The 20,043-nt window shown below is 36.0% G+C and overlaps 1 long non-coding RNA gene across 1 annotated transcript in view; it reads right to left on the bottom strand.

Annotated features, from left to right (window-relative positions):
• Positions 1–18,574, bottom strand: part of LOC119622200 (uncharacterized) — a 32,012-nt gene extending 13,438 nt beyond the window's left edge. The window contains exon 1 of the long non-coding RNA XR_005238851.2: positions 18,527–18,574. This is a non-coding gene — a long non-coding RNA (uncharacterized lncRNA). The remainder of the gene's footprint in view (positions 1–18,526) is intronic.
• Between the last annotated feature and the right edge of the window lie 1,469 nt (positions 18,575–20,043).

The raw sequence follows: 20,043 nt of genomic DNA, 5'->3' as shown, positions 1-20,043 counted from the left end.
CTCAATTCACTGCAACCTCCAACTCCCGGGTTCACGCCATTCTCCTGCCTCAGCCTCCTGAGTAGCTGGGACTACAGGCGCCCGCCACCACGCCCGGCTAATTTTTTATATTTTTAGTAGAGACGGGGTTTCAGCATGTTAGCCAGGATGGTCTCAATCTCCTGACCTTGTGATCCACCCGCCTTGGCCTCCCAAAGTGCTGGGATTACTGGCATGAGCCACTGCGCCCAGCCTTCATTATTTCTTAGAGGTAGCATTGCTGTGACACAAGGACCAAGGAGATGTTAAACGTTTTGTATGTGTTGCCAAATTGCCCTCCAGAGAACTAGAAACAATACCTTCTCCCACCTGTTTCACTGCAGTCTGCCACATTGGAGGTTCTTATTGTTAGGCAGCCTTTAAGGTGGTCCCCAGTGATTCTCTCCTCTCCAGTGTGGGCTGCACATAGTAATTTGTTTCTAGTGAGCAGAATATGGCAGAAATAATGGGCTATGGCTTCAGAGATTCAGTAATGAAAAGACTGCTTCTGTCTTGTGTGCTCTCTGTCTCTTTCTCAAATCACTTGAGCTGGGGGAAGCACAGTGCCGTGTTGTTGGCAGCCCACTGAAAAGGTGGACAACTCATCACCAGGAGCTGAAGTCCTCGGACTAACAACCCAGAGGGACTCAAACTTGCCAACAACCATGTACATGAGCTTGAAGCCAAACCTGCAACTCCAGTCCGACCTTGAGGTGAATGCAACTTCATGAGAAGCCTTGAGCCAGAACCACCCAACTAAACTGTCCCCAGATTCCTGATGCACATCACCGTCGGAGTTTGTTGTAAGCTGCTAAGAATTGGGGTGAGCTGTTAAACAGAAATAGACAACAAACAACCATTTTTCCCATCCTCACTAATTTTCATTTGAATGCCTTTTACCTAATAGAAAGGTTGAGTGCGGTTTTTATTTGTTCCTTGATCACCTGTAGTTCTTTTGTTGAGAATTATCTGTCATCATATTTTCATTTTCTCTTATTAATTCACAAGAGCTCCTTATGTATGAAAGGTACAATTCTTCATTTTTTGTGTATGTTGCAATTAGTGTTTTCTCAGTTTTCCATTTTGTTTGTATTTCTCTAGACACTGAGGTTGTTTGATATTTTTTAAAAGTTTCAATTTGTTGTAGAAAAATCTATCCATATTTCCTTCTGTGGATTTTTCTTTTGAGATAATACAGAGAAAAATCTTACTCAACCCTAAATTAAATATATGTCTACCTATATTTTGCTAACAGTATTAGATAATAAAACCATAAACATGTGCTATTTAATCTACTAAAATGTATTTGCATAAAATTCAGTACAAATAAATTTTTTTTCTTCGAAATAGATTTACAGTAGTCCTAGAAATATTTATTCAGAAAATTTTTTCAGACTGATTTAAATTCCACCTTTACTGCATAGTAAATTCTTAGATTAGCAGTTCTCAAAGTGTATTCCATGGACCTTGGGGGTTCCTTAGAAATTTTCATGGGTTCCTCAAGGTCAAAATTATTTTTATGATAATACTAAAGTATTGTTTGACCTTTTCACTGTCTTGACATTTGCACTGATGGGGTCAAACTGTGGATGCCTTAGCACATATCAAGGAGGTTTGACCATCTGAGCTAATGGTCATTATGTTGTTCAATTCCACACACTTGCACTTTTAAATAAAAAGGTAGTTTCACCTAAGAATGACTTAAGTAAGGCAGTAGAAAGTATTAATTTTATTAAACCTTGAACCTTGAGTACACGTCTTTTTGATATGCTGTGTGACATAATAGAAAATATACACAAAACACTTCTACTGCATGGTGGGGAAATATGGTTGTCTTGAGAAAAAAATGTAATTGTTTGAATTGAGAGCTTTTTAATGAAATATTATTTTACGTGAAAAATTGTCTTATTCAGGCTTAGGTGTCTGGCAGACATTTTGTTGAAAATGAACTGAGTGAAATTATCACTTCAAGGAAAACAACTGAAACTAATTTTTGCTAATGATACAATTCAGGCTTTCAAGTGAATATTGGAATTTTGGGCAAGTTGCATCTATCATCATAAACTTGACAACTTCCCAGTACTTAAAGATGTTTCTCACTTTGGGAGTCTGACGTAGGCAGATCACAAGGTCAGGAGTTCGAGACCAGCCTGGCCAACACAGTAAAACCCCGTCTGTACTAAAATTACAAAAATTAGTCAGATGTGGTGGTGTGCACCTCTATTCCTGCTACTCGGGAGGCTGAGGCAGGAGAATCGCTTGAACCCAGGAGGCAGAGCTTGCAGTCAGCTGAGATCATGCCATTGCACTCCAGCCTGGGCAACAGAGTGAGACTCTATCTCAAAAAAAAAAAAGTTTCTGATGAGATCAGTGATAATATTAAGTGTAATTTTTGACATTGTATGATAAAATGTTAGCATTTAGAAGATCTACATGACTTGATTCAAAGTACAAGACAGACAAATTGTTTTTAGAATACAAAATCTTCGTTGATATCATTACAGATTCCGCATTGCAGCTAATCACCATTAAACTACCATGTGGTGAATTTTAATGTAGTATCCAAGAAGCACACTGACACCTTCCCCATTGTCCCACTATGTATCTGTGTGAGGCCAGATTTTCTTCATATGCATTAACCAAAGCAACAAATGGCAACAGACTGAATGCAGAGGCAGGTATGAGAATCCAGCTCTCTTTTATTAAGCACAACATTAAGGAGATTTGAAAATATGTACAACAGTGCCATTCTTATCACTCACTTATTTTTACTTTGGAATATACAGTTTTTTAAAATAAAAATATTTATGTGTAATGAATTTATTACGGCTAATTTTAAATGAATTGATAAAGTTATTTTAATAATTGTTCAGTTATGATTTCTCATATGGTAAGTATTGATATGTATGTATATAACCCAAATAAAGAAGACCACTTTGGGATTCCACTTTCCTTCTTTCCTTTTCCATGTCATGTCTACAACATTCTTCCTATTTAAATATGTTCAAGGGCTAAACATTTAAATATGTTCAAGGTCTAAAATACTCCTCATCCCACTTCCCCCTGATGCAGCTTGTTATCTCCTCTTCAAACCAAACATTCTCCTTTCTTGTCTTCAGTTAACTCTGATAACTCACTATCCTCTATTCTGTTTTTGAATTGTGAAGTCATGCAGGGTCCTATATTTCAGCCATTCAGGTCCCTTCTTGTCGTCTTATGTCTTTTTTCTGTCAATCAGTTCACCTGCTTTTATGCTTGTATAAAAGCTCATCAATATTTATGCCTCTAAAGTATTTCATTTTATGCAGGAACATGATCTTTTTCTCCTCTATTTTTCATGTTGCTATAAACATTTAGTTGAAAGTAACTGCTGAAAAATTAAAATGCTTCATCCATTTTCTTTGAGGCTCTTTAAGCACATTAGATAACATTAGATGGGGATAGTGGTTTAGATCCAAAGTTCTGCCAGTTGTGTTTCATCCTGGCATGTTTGCAATGGCTGATCAAGGGTATATAAAAGAGTTTGGAAAGGGCAGGCCCTTCCAATTTACATAAAAGGCTTAAGCTGCTGCTAGTGGAAACGAACTCTGTAAATGAACCAAAACAGTCTACTATGAAGATCTATACTTCCCTTAGATAAATTTATAAGTTTTCATTATCAGTAGCATAAATCACTCAAACCACATCAACTAAACCAAATTTTGTGTAAATTGTAATAAGGGGCCCAATGGCTGGAATAATTCTAGAGCAATTTAACTCATTAGAGCTGTTTAACTTGTTAGAGCTGTTTATCTTATACCAAAAGTTTTCCTCAATCTTGCTTTTATAAATGATCATTTCTTTGTTGTCAGGTTTCCCGGGGCTCTATTGCATCAAATTCTACTCCTAGCCATCAATTTTAAAGCATTTCATCAGCTGGACCTACCAAATCTCAAGTCAGGATTTGGCCATCTCTGCTCTTGCCATTCCACCTCTCACGACTCTATCCCCAAAGTAAGGAAAACTTCATTTTCAAATTCCAGCTGCTACAGTTATTCACCTCTTATGTATGTGGACTTCCATTAAAATGATTTAGACTCTTAATGCTTGTTCTTTAAAGGGTAGTTTTCTCTAAGTACTATCTTTTAAAAATATGTAGTTGACGCAAATCATCCCAGTATAAGTCTTGACTGCTGAATCTCTGAATATACCAAGCAAGCTCAGAAAAACAATGCCAGTAAATTATTTATTCTCTGTGAGAGTTGCTAAAATACAGGAGTTATAAGGAGCATAATTTTATTTTAAAGGTAGGAGACATGTCTGGGGAACACTTGGCACATGCACACACACACACACACACACACACACACACACACACACACAGAGATCTCAACGCAAGACCCCGCCACACCATATATATATGTATATGTGTGTGTGTGTGTGTGCGCGCATACATATGTGAATCTCTGTCTCTCTAAATACATATACACACACACACATATATATATGGTTTTACGTGTGTGTGTATATATATAGTGCTGTTTTTTATATATACATATATAATTATAAGGGAATAGTCTCACATTAAGACAGGGACTCACTCTGTTGCCCAGGCTGGAATGCAGTGGTGCAATTGTGACTCACTGCAACCTCAAATTTCTGGGCTCAAGCGATCCTTCTGCCTAGGCCTCCCAAAGTGCTAGGATTACAGGTATGAGCCACTGTGCCCAGCCACTTGGTGTATTTCATAAGCTATTTGAAAACCACAGTGTGAGAAGAAAAAGATGAACACAATTTTTAAAGAGACTTCCAAGTGAAAAAGTGCCTCTGTGCTTTAAAATGCACCATTTTATTTTACCTTCTCAGAATCACTGTGAGGTAGGTATCTTTTTGCTCTTTTAGCAAATAAGACAGTGAAACTGAAAGGTTCAGTAACATACCTAATATTACATATTACATTTGAAGTCAATCAGAATGATAACTTTGAATATTTTCCAATGCAGTTTCTCTGTCTTTAATGTCACCTGTTCTACTAATAAGGATAAAGCCAAAACTTACTGTCCTAAGAAGGAAAAGGGTTAGCATAGTTCAGATTCTAGAAAAAAAGAGGTCCTGGTTCAACTTTGATTTCCAAGGTGAATTTTTTTAAGTCCATGATAAGATAAAAGTTTGCTCATTTTATTTCCCCAAAACATTTCTATCTTCCTATATTCTCCACAATTTTCAATGGCATCTGCCTTATGCCACCCAACCTGGACATCTGGTGATCACCCTCAACACTCTAACCTTTCCATCACCTTCCAGGTTCAGTGGTTACCAAATCTGTTGATTTCACTTTGAAAAAGTAGTATATATAGACTTTTATTCTTCCTCTGTGTTCCAAGTCTAGCATCCTAAATCAGAGTCTCATGATCTCTAAACTGGCTGCTAACACATTCTCCTATGTCGTCCTTGTCTTCATTGTGTAATGTTCCATATCCCCGATCATCCTCTTCACCATGCTGAGAATAATCTGAAAAACAAAACTGATGTTGTCCTGCATCCTCTAGTTAAACTTAGTTAATTGTCCAATTGTCTACAGTATAAGGTCCAGATTGTTTTGGATGGAAATAAAACACCTTTCTGATCTGGCGGCTGCCTCTTTCTCATTGCACTTCCTCCTCCTTCCTGTGCACTGCGAAGTCACACCAAATTATCAAGAGGTACAAGAATTTACCCTAATCTTTCTCAACTACTGCACACATTACTTCTTTTGTTCAGAATGCCTCTAATCACGTGGGAAACTCCTAGCTTAAATGTCCTTTACCCTTAGATGTTTCCTGGACTCTACTACTTGCTCTCTCTCCATTTCCCCTTCCAGAATTCAGTCCTTCCTCTTCTATCTCCTATAGAATTATAAATGCCTCTTTTTGTAATGAAGTTCATCTCTTTAAATGTAAGGTAAAAGGCAGATTCCATGTTCTACTTTTGTTTTTAGTTCCACTTAATAGAAACTTGTCATTTGAATGAAGAGAGAAAGGAGAAGAGTGCAGTGGTATAATTTTGAGCCTTTTGTGAACCCACATCTGAATTTGAGGTGCATATATGATATAAGGTGGAGATATGCAGCACATCATTGAAGCTTGTTTTCAAGAGACTGATTAATGCTGGAGATAGAGATTTAGGAATCATCAACGGTGATAGATGAGGCCATGAGTGTGGGGCAAATTTTAAGAAAAGGTAGTTAAGAATTGGATGCTAGAGAACATTGGTATAAAAGGATTAGAGAAGTCAGAGAAACTTAGAGAGATGACTTAGGAGTGCTCTGAAAAGTTGGAGAAAATAATATTGAGGAAGTCAAGATAGAATAGAGTTTCCAGAAAGAAGAAGTGTCTAATAAAGATAATTGAAAAATATTCATTTGTGTAGACATTCAGTTTAGTTATAATCTTAGTAAGAATATCACTTTTAAGGGTGGAGACAAAATTTAAGTAGTTGAGGAATAAAGATAAAAATGTTGAAATGATGAATTGTGATTTTTTTTTCATCTAGGATTTGTTGGTCTTAGAATTATAGTTTTGGGTGTATGGAGACACGGTGGTGAGAAAAATGTTAACAGTATCTCTTGATGGGGGAATGCTACTGGCCTTGGGGACAGGACAGGGTTCAGAGTGAGGGACTGGTGCCGAGCATCTCTGACCTTGTCCATTAGTGGCCCTTGTCATTGTGAAAGCCAAAAATTATCCCCATTGTTTCCTAAAGTCTGTACGTAGGAGAGTCTAACTCCTGGTTGAGAAAAGCTAATACCTGGGTTTGCTGTGACAACAGTAGCAGGATGCTGCAGAGAGTTTCGGAATTTTCTTGACTGAGAAGTCTTTTAGAGGTGGAGGTTATCAGAAGCCTTTCTTTCCTAATCAAGACATATTATTAGTTTACTGTTAGACTACTGAGAGCCTTTATCTTTCAGCCACTGCTCATATCTCACAAAAAAGTTTTGATACTTCTTGCCTGTTTCCAGCAGCACTTTCACATCTGCTTCCTCATAAATATTTACATGTTTTGTTCTTAATACATCTTTAATACTACTTTTCCTGTTGCAAGAACACCAATAGCAATTCATTATTTTTAACATAACCTTAATCTGTGTGAACATACAGGTGTTCATAAATGTAACTCTGTGTATATAGTAAAATCTATTTAAGATTTTTCTCGTTTATTCTTGTGTGAAGACATACTGTAAAATGTATGTAATATATTTTATTATGAACACACACTGCTCATTTCTACCTTTATACTTTCCTCATGCTGATGTCCTTCATGGAATATCATTTACTCTTCTGCTGTATCCAACTTCTTCTGGTACTTAGAAGCCCTGCTCAAATAACTCTTACAAAAGGCTTGCTGTACTGCCCTACACTGCTGTAGGAACTTACTACTTCCGTAATCTTAGACAAACCCTGACATCTTTGATCTTTTATTTCTGAAACTTTAAATATTATTATCAGCATGGCCTACATCACACACATTGACTCTGAGGTTCAAATAAATTACTGTATGTAAAAGCAACTATGCAAATATGAAGCCTACTATACATAGTAAAAGAAAATTCATGAATCTTCTATTATTTCATGTCAATGATTTCAATATACCTTTTTCTATTTAGAAATACATTTCTTTTGGAGGTACACTTTGTCTGAGACACAGTTGTTTTGCCATTACCTTCAAACAGCATGTTTTTTACTGAGTTGTCCAACAGGGTAGCAAAAAGCCACCATAGATTTGATGATCCGTACAATTGCACATGAGAAACTGATAACAGACCACCAACTTACTTCATATTGAGACCAAACAGCTCTCAGATGGAAACAATGACTTTTGGTCATTAACAGCCCGATTAAACAGAAACCATTGACCTGGAGGTGAAAGGCTCCAATCCCCCATTCCCTATTCTTAGATCTGAGTAACCTATCCATGTGCTTTGCTTAATTACTTCACTCATTAATGGAATGCCACACTAAACTGCAGCATGTGTGTGTTCACACACACACGCACATGCACACACAGATGCATGTATCCCACCAGAGCAGAGCTTTATATTTGTTGTCCAGTTTCTCAGCAATTTTTGGAGATAATCTAGGGAATTTGTGGCTTTGCTTAAGCCACACATATCACACAGGGAAATACCTGGAACACTGAAAGGATGTTTAAAAAGATCAGAGGAGATTATATTATAAAATAATATTTATACCACTCACATATACCAACATAGTCCTAAAATGATTAGGGCCATGTTTCAGGTTTCAGAGTGAGGCATTTCTGGCAGGAATGAGTTATTGCAGCACTAAGAGCCCCGTGGCTGCTGAAAGACTACCAGCCTGTGATAGGTTTGTGAACTGATAGGGTCTTTTTTTCCCTTTCTCCAGATGAGTGCTATCAAAAACACAGTAAGAACCTTTAGTATATTGCTGTATAGCACTACAGGGGATATATTCACATGAAGTGATTATCTCTGATAGTTCTGGACAATCTAAAGATACATTACATTTTCCTAATAATACTTACCTTCTTTTTGATATGATGTTTTAGAAGAACAGCTTGAGCTTATAATCAGTACAATTTATCACCTATCCCCAAAGTGCCCTGCCGTTGAAATGCCTGACATATATATTGGGTGTCATGGATTTAGCAAAAATTGAATTATAAATTGCCCTGCCAGTTTTTGCCTCTGGAAATAATGAAAAAGTAAGCTAAAGAAATGTTCTCCTAAAGGATTTGCTTTTAAAGCGACTACGAAGAAAGAAACAAGCAATATGAATTCCCAAAATATTATCTCTCTGAGCATAGATTATTTAGACAACTGAGAAAATATAACAATAGCATTAAGAAAAAGTGTAAATTCCACTTCCAGGAAACAAAAGCAGTTGTAATATAATATTCATTTTAAACAATGGAAGAATTTGACGTTTAACAGTCTCAGGGACCACTTAAAACCAAATCAAACGTCATGCAAAATTCTTTTTAGAGATTATAATTTATTATTATAAATGAAATGATGTCCTATTGGAGTTAATTACTTACTTTAGTAATTAGCAGTCAAAATAGGTTTATTGCTCAGCATCACTCAATTCATTCAAACTTTATTTAATATTCTTATGAATAATTTTATGTGAGCTTTTTACTATATGCTCATTGTATAAAACTGGGACATGCAAAAGCTTATAAAGAAAAACTAAATTTTATGTCTCCACTCAAATTTGGGGTAAATTTTTCTAGTATTTTTTCCTCTGCTGTATGATTTCAAACAAAATTATGTGTATACTTTGTATGTACTTTTAGATTTGTTTTTCCTACCCAAATATAAGCCATTATATTATATGATATTAAAAATATGTTATTTAATGCCATATGAAAGTATACTCACTAAAATATTTCTCTATTTTTGAACATTGTGTTTTTCTAACTTTTGACTATGAAAATAACAATAAAATGTATTTATATTTAATCCATGCTTCAATTCTGACTATTTGCTTAGAAATAGAATTACTGGCTGAAAAATCTCAAAGTTTTAAAGTTGCTTGATAATATTTTCAAATATCTTTTCATAAAGATTACATTGCCTTTCCTCCCAACAGCAGCCAGTATGACTGCCAGTAACAGAAAGAAAGCCTTATCAAATTTAAATTTTTTAAGCTTTTGTCACTGTGGTAGGTAAAATATTTTATTTTTTTAATTTGAATGTTTAGATAGCAAAATGGAGGTTCTTTTTTTGTATTTGTTTACTGGCTGTTTGAAGTTTTTCTATGAATTGCCTTCATAGTGATCTTTACTTTTATTGAAATGAGTTATTTCTTTAAATTTACTCTTTGTTGAATCCATGTTTCAATAATTTTTTCCTCTTAGTAATATCTTACAGTAGATATCATAATTGATTATATAGGGTATTTTTCCATTATATATATTTATAGTTTTTTAAGAACATGGTTTTAATGTTCTGAAAGAGGCTGCATCCTTATTTAAGTATGCTTATTACATTTTTTAATATTTGTAAAAATGAGCTTGATCTTTCAAAATTTCAGTCATTTTAGGACTTATTTCAGTCCCATTCACTGGGAGAGAAGGAAGATCTCACAATTCACTGATATTTTCCAATTGGTAACATTTTATAAAGTCATTTTATTATTTTCCTCTGACATTAGCCTCACTAATGCACTTAATGTAGGTAGAAGCATTTTCAATAAGGTTATTTTGGAAACTTACAGAAGCACACAACATATATAATATGCTTATTACTAGTATTCTGTATACGTTATAGGCTCAGCTGTTCATAAAGACCTTGGAAGTTTCAAAGAGTCTTTCCCAGTCATGCTAATGTCAAAAAAATTAGAGAGAAGTGAGGGTCCAGTCTGTGTGTGTACTCTCTTGCATCCTAATGCAAAAGGTGGAAATATGAAATTAGGAATGTAAAAATAACTGCCCCAAGTAGGAAGAAAAACAAAGTACTGAAAAATAGTTAAAATCTGCATCCCTTTTTTCTTCTCAGATAAATGTAAAATGCATCTACTGGGATTTGACATTATTCTGTACTTACTTGCTGAGGGGCCTTGGGCATATTGTTTCACTTTTCTCTGAAACCCAGTTTTTTCATTTATAATATTGGGGCTTTTAAAAAAAATCTACTTTACAAAGTTATTATAACTATTAAAGAAGTGTATATAAGGATTCTGACACTTAGAATAGGTTTTACTGTATATTAGATGTTCAAGAAATGATGGCAACTACTGCTGTAATTCTACTACAATTTCTACTACAACACTACTACTGCTACTATTTCTATTTGAATTTCTTAATTTATTTGAAATGTTCATTTGGCTATCTCAATAAAAATACTTTAAAATTTATATAAAATCTTCGAGTTTCATAGTTCTTTTCTAAAATATCTCACTTGATCTTTACACAATCCTTGTAGAATAAGCAGGAAAGGGGTTACTATCTCAGTTTTATAGACATGGAAACTAAGTTTCAGAGGCCATCAGTGGCAGGACTAGACCTCAAATTTTTGTAATTTAATTTAGCCCTACTTCCATCACCATTTCATCATCCATCCATTCCATCACCTCCTGAGGAATTCAAAGGAAGCCAAACAAGGTCAATATTAGAATGCAAGACTTTTCTTTCTGTTCAGTATTCTTCTTTACCTCTTTTGCTACCCCACTCATCAAACAAATGCCATTTGAGTTCTAGGAAAAACATATGTTCTTCTCAAGGTGAACAATGTAAATGAAATGCATGGAGGTACAACAGCCCTTATGAGAAGCGTTAGTCATTAATGCTGAAGGTTAAATAGGGTCAGCTGCTGCCATGAAATCCAGATGCCTTTGGGTAACTAGCTCTTCCCTAAAGCTTACGGCGACATAGCTCTATACATCATTACATTCAGATTTGGTCAATGCAAACCTCATTGGCCTGTCTCTGAATCAAGTAGTCCATGTCTGTACCACGAACTGCCCAAAGGTGGACTTTTCAATACAATGTTAAGTTCAAATTTCAGTTTTTTTAAATCATTGCCTTTATTGGTGATTTTAAGTAGGCAAAATGACGAAGGCAGGATACTTGACTACATTTCTGAGAGTTCAAACTCCTTCCATGGTTGGAGAAATGAGCCTCACAGGGCACAGAAGCTCAACTCTGCTTCTAATGCCATCACGGCCTCTCGATCTTCCAGGAGGTAAGATTTCTCTCCAGAGAATTATGAATCAGACATTCAAAGTAACATCTCAGAGACAGTGCAAACCATAAATCTGCTAACTCGTCTCTTCTGGGTTTACGTATGGTATGACAGACAAGGAATTCAGACCTACATAATAAAAGTAGCCAATATATTCTTGCTAATGGTGGACTTGCTGCCACTGGAATTACTGTACTAAATAAATGCTATAAAAAAAAGTCTCCTGGACTTCATTTTGTTCTGGCTGACTTCCTGGCTTTCCAAAATAGTGATAGAAGTCAAGACCCAAAAGGGAGACTAGAGCCAAAAAAGAAGGAGGATACATGTCACACAGACATAACACAGATCAGCTAAGCCCACCTTCACTTAACAAACACTAGATAGTGAAGGCAGAAAATAGAACCATCAAACCTTATAGAATAAACTCAGGCAATTTCAAACAAACATGTAGACATGGGAAGTGCAGTGTGTATGTTCATACTATTTAATTCTTTCCTTTAAACTGTAAATCTGCAAACAAATAACTACAGAAATTGCTTTTGATCACAACAAATCTTGTCTGACTTGCACTTGGGGTCTAAGGCTGTGACACCGAATGTAAATGTGTTTTCTCTTCCCTTTCAGACCTGGGCTTGGCTGGGAACAAGAGCTTCAAATCAGACTCTTAGGTTTTCCTAAAAAGACTGCTGCAAATAAGGTAAACCACAACAAAAGTCGAAAAGCAATACTAAACTTCACAGAAAATAATATCTCAACCTGCATGCAATCTTCATAACTTCGTCTTACTTGCTGCTTATGATTTGAAATTATCCCTTTCTGACAGTCAAATGCCATGTCAGTAAAACAGTTCTGGTGCCGTTTCCATTTATGAGGCTAGAATTTTTTTATCTCTAGCCTCTCAAATTGGTTAAAATGTATTTATTTGGCTGACAGGGCATTGTTTAATTAAGGGAGACAATATTTTAAATACAGAAAGAGCAAAAGTAATTCTAACTGTTGAATACCTTATAGTTTGGTAAAATGTATGGCAAACCCTCATGTGTATAAATTCATATGGAATAAAGATACTGATGTCTTCAAAAGTAATACGAAATGTGGGAATATAAAGTTGTTTAGTGAGGCTGACTCTTAAGTCTGTAGCAGAGGGTTTGAGAGCATCAGTTTGTTTTTGTTTTTGTTTTTGTTTTCATGCAAACAGATATCTTACAGAGTGCATCAGTTTTGATTCAGACCCTGCAATTTCTATTGTTCCCCTTCTGCTTTTATCCTCCTTCTTGGTCTCCACACCCCCACCATTCCTCACCCCACACCTTTAAATGCTAGAATTCCTTTAAATTCGGTCTATATTCTAATCTTTCTCAAATCTATCTGATCATACGAAGCAACAAAAGTGCTTATTAAAAACACATTGAGCTGGGCATGGTAATGGGCACCTGTAGTCCCAGATATTTGTGAAGTTGAGGCAGAAAGGTCGCTTGAGCCCAGGAGTCTGAGACTGCAGCACATTATGATCCTGCCTGAATAACCACTGTATGCCAGCGTGAGCAATATAAAGAGATACCGGTCTCTAAACGAAACAATACAGATTGCCACTTCTCCACACTGGAAACTTTTACTCAGTAGGTCTGGGGTAGAGTTTAGGAATGTGTATTTTAAATAATTGCCCAGAGATCCCTATGATCCAAGAAGTTTGAAAGCACTGCACAAGGCCATCTTATTCATCCCTCTGGTTTTAGAAATCATCTACATTCTGGGGATGTCTAAATTTACAGATCCTATCCAGACATCTCTTATATATCTATTTGACAACTTTGCTTAGATGTCCTATATGCATCCTAAATTTAACATGTCTAAAACTTATCTGAGGATTATCTACCCCATATTTACTCCTATTTCAGTCTTTCTTTTCTCTACAAATGACACTAGAATCCACCTGGTTACTAAAAACCTTATAGCAATCATTGACACCTCTTTCATGCTTAACTCCTCCAGCTAAACCATCACCAAGATCTGTGAACCAGACATCCAAAACATATGGCACCCATCCACTCTCATCTTTCACATTTTCACTGCCGCTGCCCCTGGAAATAAGTCAACACTTTTCTTGCCTGAAGTACTGTGATAGCCCCTTGATTTTTCTCCCCTATTTTACTCTTGTTGCTTTCCTACTCATTCTCCATGCAGCAACCAGATGATCTTCTTAAAATGTAACTTGGATCACTCCTTGCTTAAGAATCTTTAATGAAGTTTCTTAGTACTGAGGATATATTCCAGTTCTTATCCCATGTTGGATGAGTTACCCCATTTACCTCTCCAGCCACATCTCGTGCTATGCTTCTACTCACCGCACTCTAGGCTGTTTCTCTCCAACGAATCGTTAGTAAGCACCTAGTCTTAGTCTCACTTAAATGTCATTGCCGTAGAGAAGCCTTCCCTGACCACCAGTCCCTCAAACTAAATTACCATGTCTCTCAGAATCTCTTGTGCTTTTTTTTCCTTCTTAATGGTTGTATGTTTGTTATTTGTTATTTTGGTAATGTGTTTAATGCCTGTTTATCCCACTAAACTAAATACCCTTGAAATCAGGAGTCATTCATATTTTACTAATGACTTACCTACCAGTGTTTGATAGGTTTGGTGCATATTAAGGTTTGGTGCATATTAAGTTCTCAATAAGTGCTTTTTGAATAAATAAGTGATTGTTAAGTATTGAAGACACTTAAGGGAATAAAAAATAATAATAATCCCTGCTTATAGGGAGTTAACATTCCATGAGAGAGCTATTATTACCTGGGGCATTAACATTTTTGTGACAAAGAAAAATGGAAGGAATTTTTTGTTTTGTTTGAGACAGAATTGCAACCTTGTTGCCCAAGCTGGAGTGCAATGGCACAATCTCTGCTCACTGCAGCCTCTGCCTCCCAGGTTCAAGGGATTTTCCTGCCTCAACCTCCCAAGTAGCTGGGATTACAGACACGCGCCACCATGCTCAGCTCATTTTTTGTATTTTTGTATTTTTAGTAGAAATAGTTTTGTTTCAACAGGTAAGCCAGGTTGGTCTTGAACTCCTGACCTCAGGTGATCCACCTGCCTTGTCCTCCCAAAGTGCTGGGATTCTAGGCATGATCCACTGCACCCAGCCGAAATAGAAATTTTTAATACAAAACAAAACAAAACACTTGAACAACATGAAAACACGTTTTAAAACATTCATTTGTTCTCTGTAATAGTGGTAATTACTGATCGTGTCAGCATCTGTACCATTTTGATTATTTTAAAACTTGTAAATGAGTAGAAATTTCTAAATAATTTGTGTGTAGAAACTATTTAGAAGAGATTTTAATTGTATTCCCAACTACTCCAGTTGGATGATTGATCCTAACCTCAAGAGATATTCTTCAATTGTGCAGGGTTGAGCCCTAGCTGAAGGCCTCATGCTTCCATGCCCTTTGTTTGTCCACCCACCAACAAGCCAGAGTGAGGGGAAGCAAAGACGGCAGCATTTACCTACAGAACCCTTTGCTGGCAGGAGCAAAAATTGATAGTGGAACACATGAGGGCAGTTCCACAAGGTCCTTGCATGAAGAGTTGAATTTGTCAAGAAAAATATGATTCTTTAGTGAGCAAGAAAGAAAACAAGACAATTTAAAAATATCTAGATTAAAGATGAGCATGTCAATTTCAAGTGAGTCATGAGCTTATGGAACTAAATTAACAGAATTCTCAAAAAACTTACCACTTACTCATATTTTACTAAAACAACACCATAAACGTTTTACAAAAATTTTAGAAAAGGGAGAAAGCCTGTATGTACAAACCCTAGAGTGTGTTTAGTGTGAACTCCAGGTCTATAGCAATGTAAATCATACAACTGTAGCCAACTAATACCTCATGGGAGAAAGGAACCCATAATGTCATTTTAAATCAGAAACCAGAGTCAGGTGTGGTGGCGTGCACCTGTAGTTCCAGATACTGGGGAGGCTGAGGTAGGAGAATTGCTTGAGCCTGGGAGATTGAGGCTACAGTGAGCCATGAGTGTGCCAGTGCACTCCAGCCTGGGCAATAAAGCAAGACCCCTGTCTCAAAAGTAAATAAATAAAATTAAAATAATTAGAAACTAGTAAATATGGTCCATTTGAATCTGAGATTTTCCTTACACTCTAAAGGAAAACATTGTTCAGCTTTTGATTGCCTTGGAAGCACAAGGTCCTGCATAAAAATGTCAGCTGCAGATTTCTAAGCAAATGTTCCTTTTATAATATGGTGCATATCATAATTCCTTTGTCCTGGTCCTCCCTGAAAAAGAGGGGGAGTATAACCCACTAACTAGCAGCTAAGCACTCTTTCATTCAAAATGCAGAAAAAGAAGGAAGGAGGGAAGGAAGGAAGGAAGGAAGGAAGGAAGGAAGGAAGGAAGGAGAGAGAGAGAGAAAGAAAAGAAAGAAAGAAAGAAAGAAAGAAAGAAAGAAAGAAAGAAAGAAAGAAAGAAAGAAAGAAAGAAAGAAAGAAAGAAAGAAAGAGAAAGAGAGAAAGAGAGGGAGGGAGGAAGGGAGGGAGGGAGGGAGGGAGGGAGGAAGGAAGAAAGGGAGGGAAGGCAACCACAACAAAACAAGGTATTCAGAGCAAAGGTTATGCCCTGAATTGATAATTTCTTTGTATTTCTCTAGTCTTTTAAAATATCTCTAGGTACATCCTTTTTGCAAATAATTAAATGTCAGTTAGTAAAATCACTGTAAAGGCATTTTCCTTCAATAAACTAATGCAATTCGGCCCCTAACATACAAACACTGGTTAACTTTTACTGTGCACGTTATCTCATGATTAGTACAGCAAGTGTGAAATTCTAACACTTAGTCCTATTTTGTTTTAATGGAGAAATACTCATTGCACAAAGAAAGTTATTTAAAAAGAATTCACTCCTCTAAAAGCCCATATATGTCTGGTTCTTTCCTTTTCCTCAGAACTTATCTATTCTCACATTAAGGTATAATTTGCCAATTTCCAGACAAGAGTTAATTTTGCTAAAAATATTACAAGCATTTGAAAAAAAATCTACTGTAAAAATGTTCAGATCCTTAACCAAGCAGCATGAACAACATCACTGCCATAAACAATCATTTAAGGGCTATCTTTTAGTTAACTCCAAAAGCACAGGGAAACTTTCATCTCTATTCTGTTCCTTTGTCCCCATATTGACTGAAAAAGGAAATATATCTTAACATAATATTATTCTGCCTTCTACTCATGATAGTGGCAACTTTAAGATAAGTGTGCATAATTATTTTGTCCCAGGGAGGCCTCTCTAATCCAGCAGATCCTACAGAGGGGACATTCTTTCATCAGCTCTTACATTTGCCTCAGCTGTACACTAGGAAATTAGAAAATGTTGCATCAATCATTCCTACCATTCAGCTAGCCAAGAGGAAAATATTCCCAGACAAATAAAAATGCAACTGATGCCTGTGAGTTCCCAAAACACATAAACAACAACAAAGAGTACCCTTCATAATTTGTTATTAATAATATTAGTATTTTTCCTCTTCCTCTAAAGGATTCTTCATAAAACTAATCTTCATGATTTCTCTTATGACCCCACATCTTTCTTCAATGAACAAGAAGCCCAAAAACAAACTAGTTAGATGTGGGCAAGAATACCCTTATGTTTATGAAATTTAAAAATATGTATATTGATACTATTCCCATCCAGAATAAAGAATGAAAATACACTTACCAAAGAACACCTCAGAGGTATGGCTAAACTCCCAAATGATGTTAATAATTAAAGGAAACAAAAAATTTGTGATTCCACTTGAATTCAACTCTGCTGAAGATACAATTGACATTAAATGTAGCCATTTTAACAGCCAGTTGCCAGGCATATTTGTCCTATGTCCAAGAACAAATATGCTATATATTTTTTCCAATCTCTGTAGTACTCTAGTTGTTCTTACCAACGAAGAAAGATGATTGGAAGGTGGCATGTGTAGGCAACACTAGACCTACCTAATTTTTCAGATTTTAAGTATTGTCAAACCTGTGAAGCAAACTTTTATAAATGATATCCAGGTAAAAATTTGAAATGCCAATTACGTGAGTACAATGAATTGTACCATTTCAGAAAAGAAAATGTAACATTTGACACCTTAATGGTTAAATAAATTTTAATTCATGAAAGAAAACATCCTCAAGTCCCTCTTTAAATGAAGGAAGGAAGGAATGAGGATAAGAGGAGAGTACCTGAGATTTCATGACTGAGAAGGGCTTTTATAGTGTGGCTAACACAAAATGGTTATGATATACACCATTAAATGATATGATCTTAAGGCATAAAACAAACAAACAAACAAACAAAAAAGCCTAGAATGAAAACTGTACAAAAAAGTCTTAAATAAAAAGCCCAAAGTCAAAACTGTGCATGGAACACGATACTAATGTGTTTACAAATGCACAGTACCCTAGGTAAATGCATCCATGATCAGGATGATTATCTTTAGAACATCACATTATAGTTGTTTTTATTTCTTTTAACTTTTTTTTTTTTTTACAATGAGCATATTTTATATTGAGAAAACAAAACAATAAGGCTAATTTTCTAATGGGCATTTTTCTTGTCATCAAGAAATTATTTGTATTGAATACCATAACATGTAATAGCATAATAGTATCATTATAATTGTTACCATATCATCACTCGTGCTCCAGAAATGATATTGAAGTCTTGGGGACCCTAGAAGTGGAAATTATTCATACCAGATGGAATAATAAGGAAATTCTCATATGAGGGAGAATTTAGAATTGGTTCTAAAGAATGAGAAGAGTACTTACTCTCTGTTTGTAGAAAGGGCATGGTGAGAACACCCTGGTCAAGAGATGTGTTTAAGAAGTGTGATTAATTTGACATGCTTGGAGAGGGAAGTCAGATGGTCAAAGGTCTTGTAAGCCACCTTTACATCATAATAGCTGACATTTTAAAAAATTCCAGACTATGTATCGGATGCCATTCTAATACTATAACTTACTTTTCATCTTATCTAATTTTTGACATAACGCTGGGGGGTAGGTACTCATCCACATTTTGTAGATGAGATGCTAAGGCAGATTGAGTAAGTAATTTACCCAGGATAACATTAAACAGTTCCATTAAACGATACCAGTTTAGTGAGAATATTTTAAGGATCAAATGTATGTACCAGATTCATATTCATTGCACAAGTAGAACTACTTGTTCATTCTTTATTAGAAGTTTTCCTATTGTTGTCTCACCCTACACACCATTTTCGAACTCAAAAGCCCAAAGCTGTTATCATTTTTCCATCACTGACTATTCTTTATCTTTTGCCATCCATACATTATCATTTCACTGAGAGTTTCCTACATTTGTCCTTGTCTTCTCTTCTTCCCATCTCCACTCAGGTGTAAGTGGCCTAGCAGGAATGAAAGACTGTGCTGTGTGTATACAAAGCTGGACCGCTGCACTGTTGCCTCCCTGGATAACTTTATGCTTTACCCTGGAAGCACCTTATCTTCAAAGTAGGGGTGTTTGAGAATTCATTTCCATAACAGTGTGAAGCACATCGAGAAAGACTGTATTGAAACTGCCAGATAGAACTTATGAGGACCCAGACTGAGCAGTGGCTGTGAGTATGAAGAGGCAATGGGATGTAGGACCTCAGACAGATCCAAGATATATGCAGCAGTGGGGATCAACAGCATTGTATAGATCCTTGATGTTAGAAGGAAAAGTGAGATGAATGACGATGATATGCATTAAAAAAAAAAAAGAAAGAAAGAAAAAAAAAAAAGAAAGAAAGAAAAAAAAAGAAAGAACTTTTATTTTAGGAAAACATTTTTCAAACTAAATGGCCTAAAGGACTTCAGAGTGATTACAGATGCTATTAGGGTGACCTCATTTACACCAAGAAAATATCCAGAAAAGACTTTCTTTTTGCACCATCATCCATCAAAATTATCTATATAAAGTACATCCTAGAAAAAAAATGTGCAGAATTAAAAAGAAGGCACACATGCTGTCTGACCTCAAAGAGTTTAAAAGCCTGGTTGAGAGAGAGATTATGAACAGAGAAAGCATGAGGTAGAGGAGAAAGAATACAAGGAACAGGAGGCACTTTAAAACAAATGAACGAATGCATGTCCTCCCTTGTACCAGACAGGATTTATGGCATATTCGTGGTTGCAACCAGGGAGGTATTCCAGGAGCTGCAGCATATATAACTTCTTTTAAAAGCCTGGAGGAAGGAAAAGACAAGGTTTACTTGAGAGATGGTAAGTTTGACTGTAATGGAGATCTCAGGAAAAGAGGTTGGAAGTGAGTCTTGAGAGGA

This window comes from Chlorocebus sabaeus, chromosome 7, assembly GCF_047675955.1.
Source record: "Chlorocebus sabaeus isolate Y175 chromosome 7, mChlSab1.0.hap1, whole genome shotgun sequence".
Classification (NCBI taxonomy): domain Eukaryota; kingdom Metazoa; phylum Chordata; class Mammalia; order Primates; family Cercopithecidae; genus Chlorocebus; species Chlorocebus sabaeus.
The sequence above is the reverse complement of the archived record's forward strand: the minus strand, read 5'-3'. Positions and strand labels throughout refer to the sequence as shown.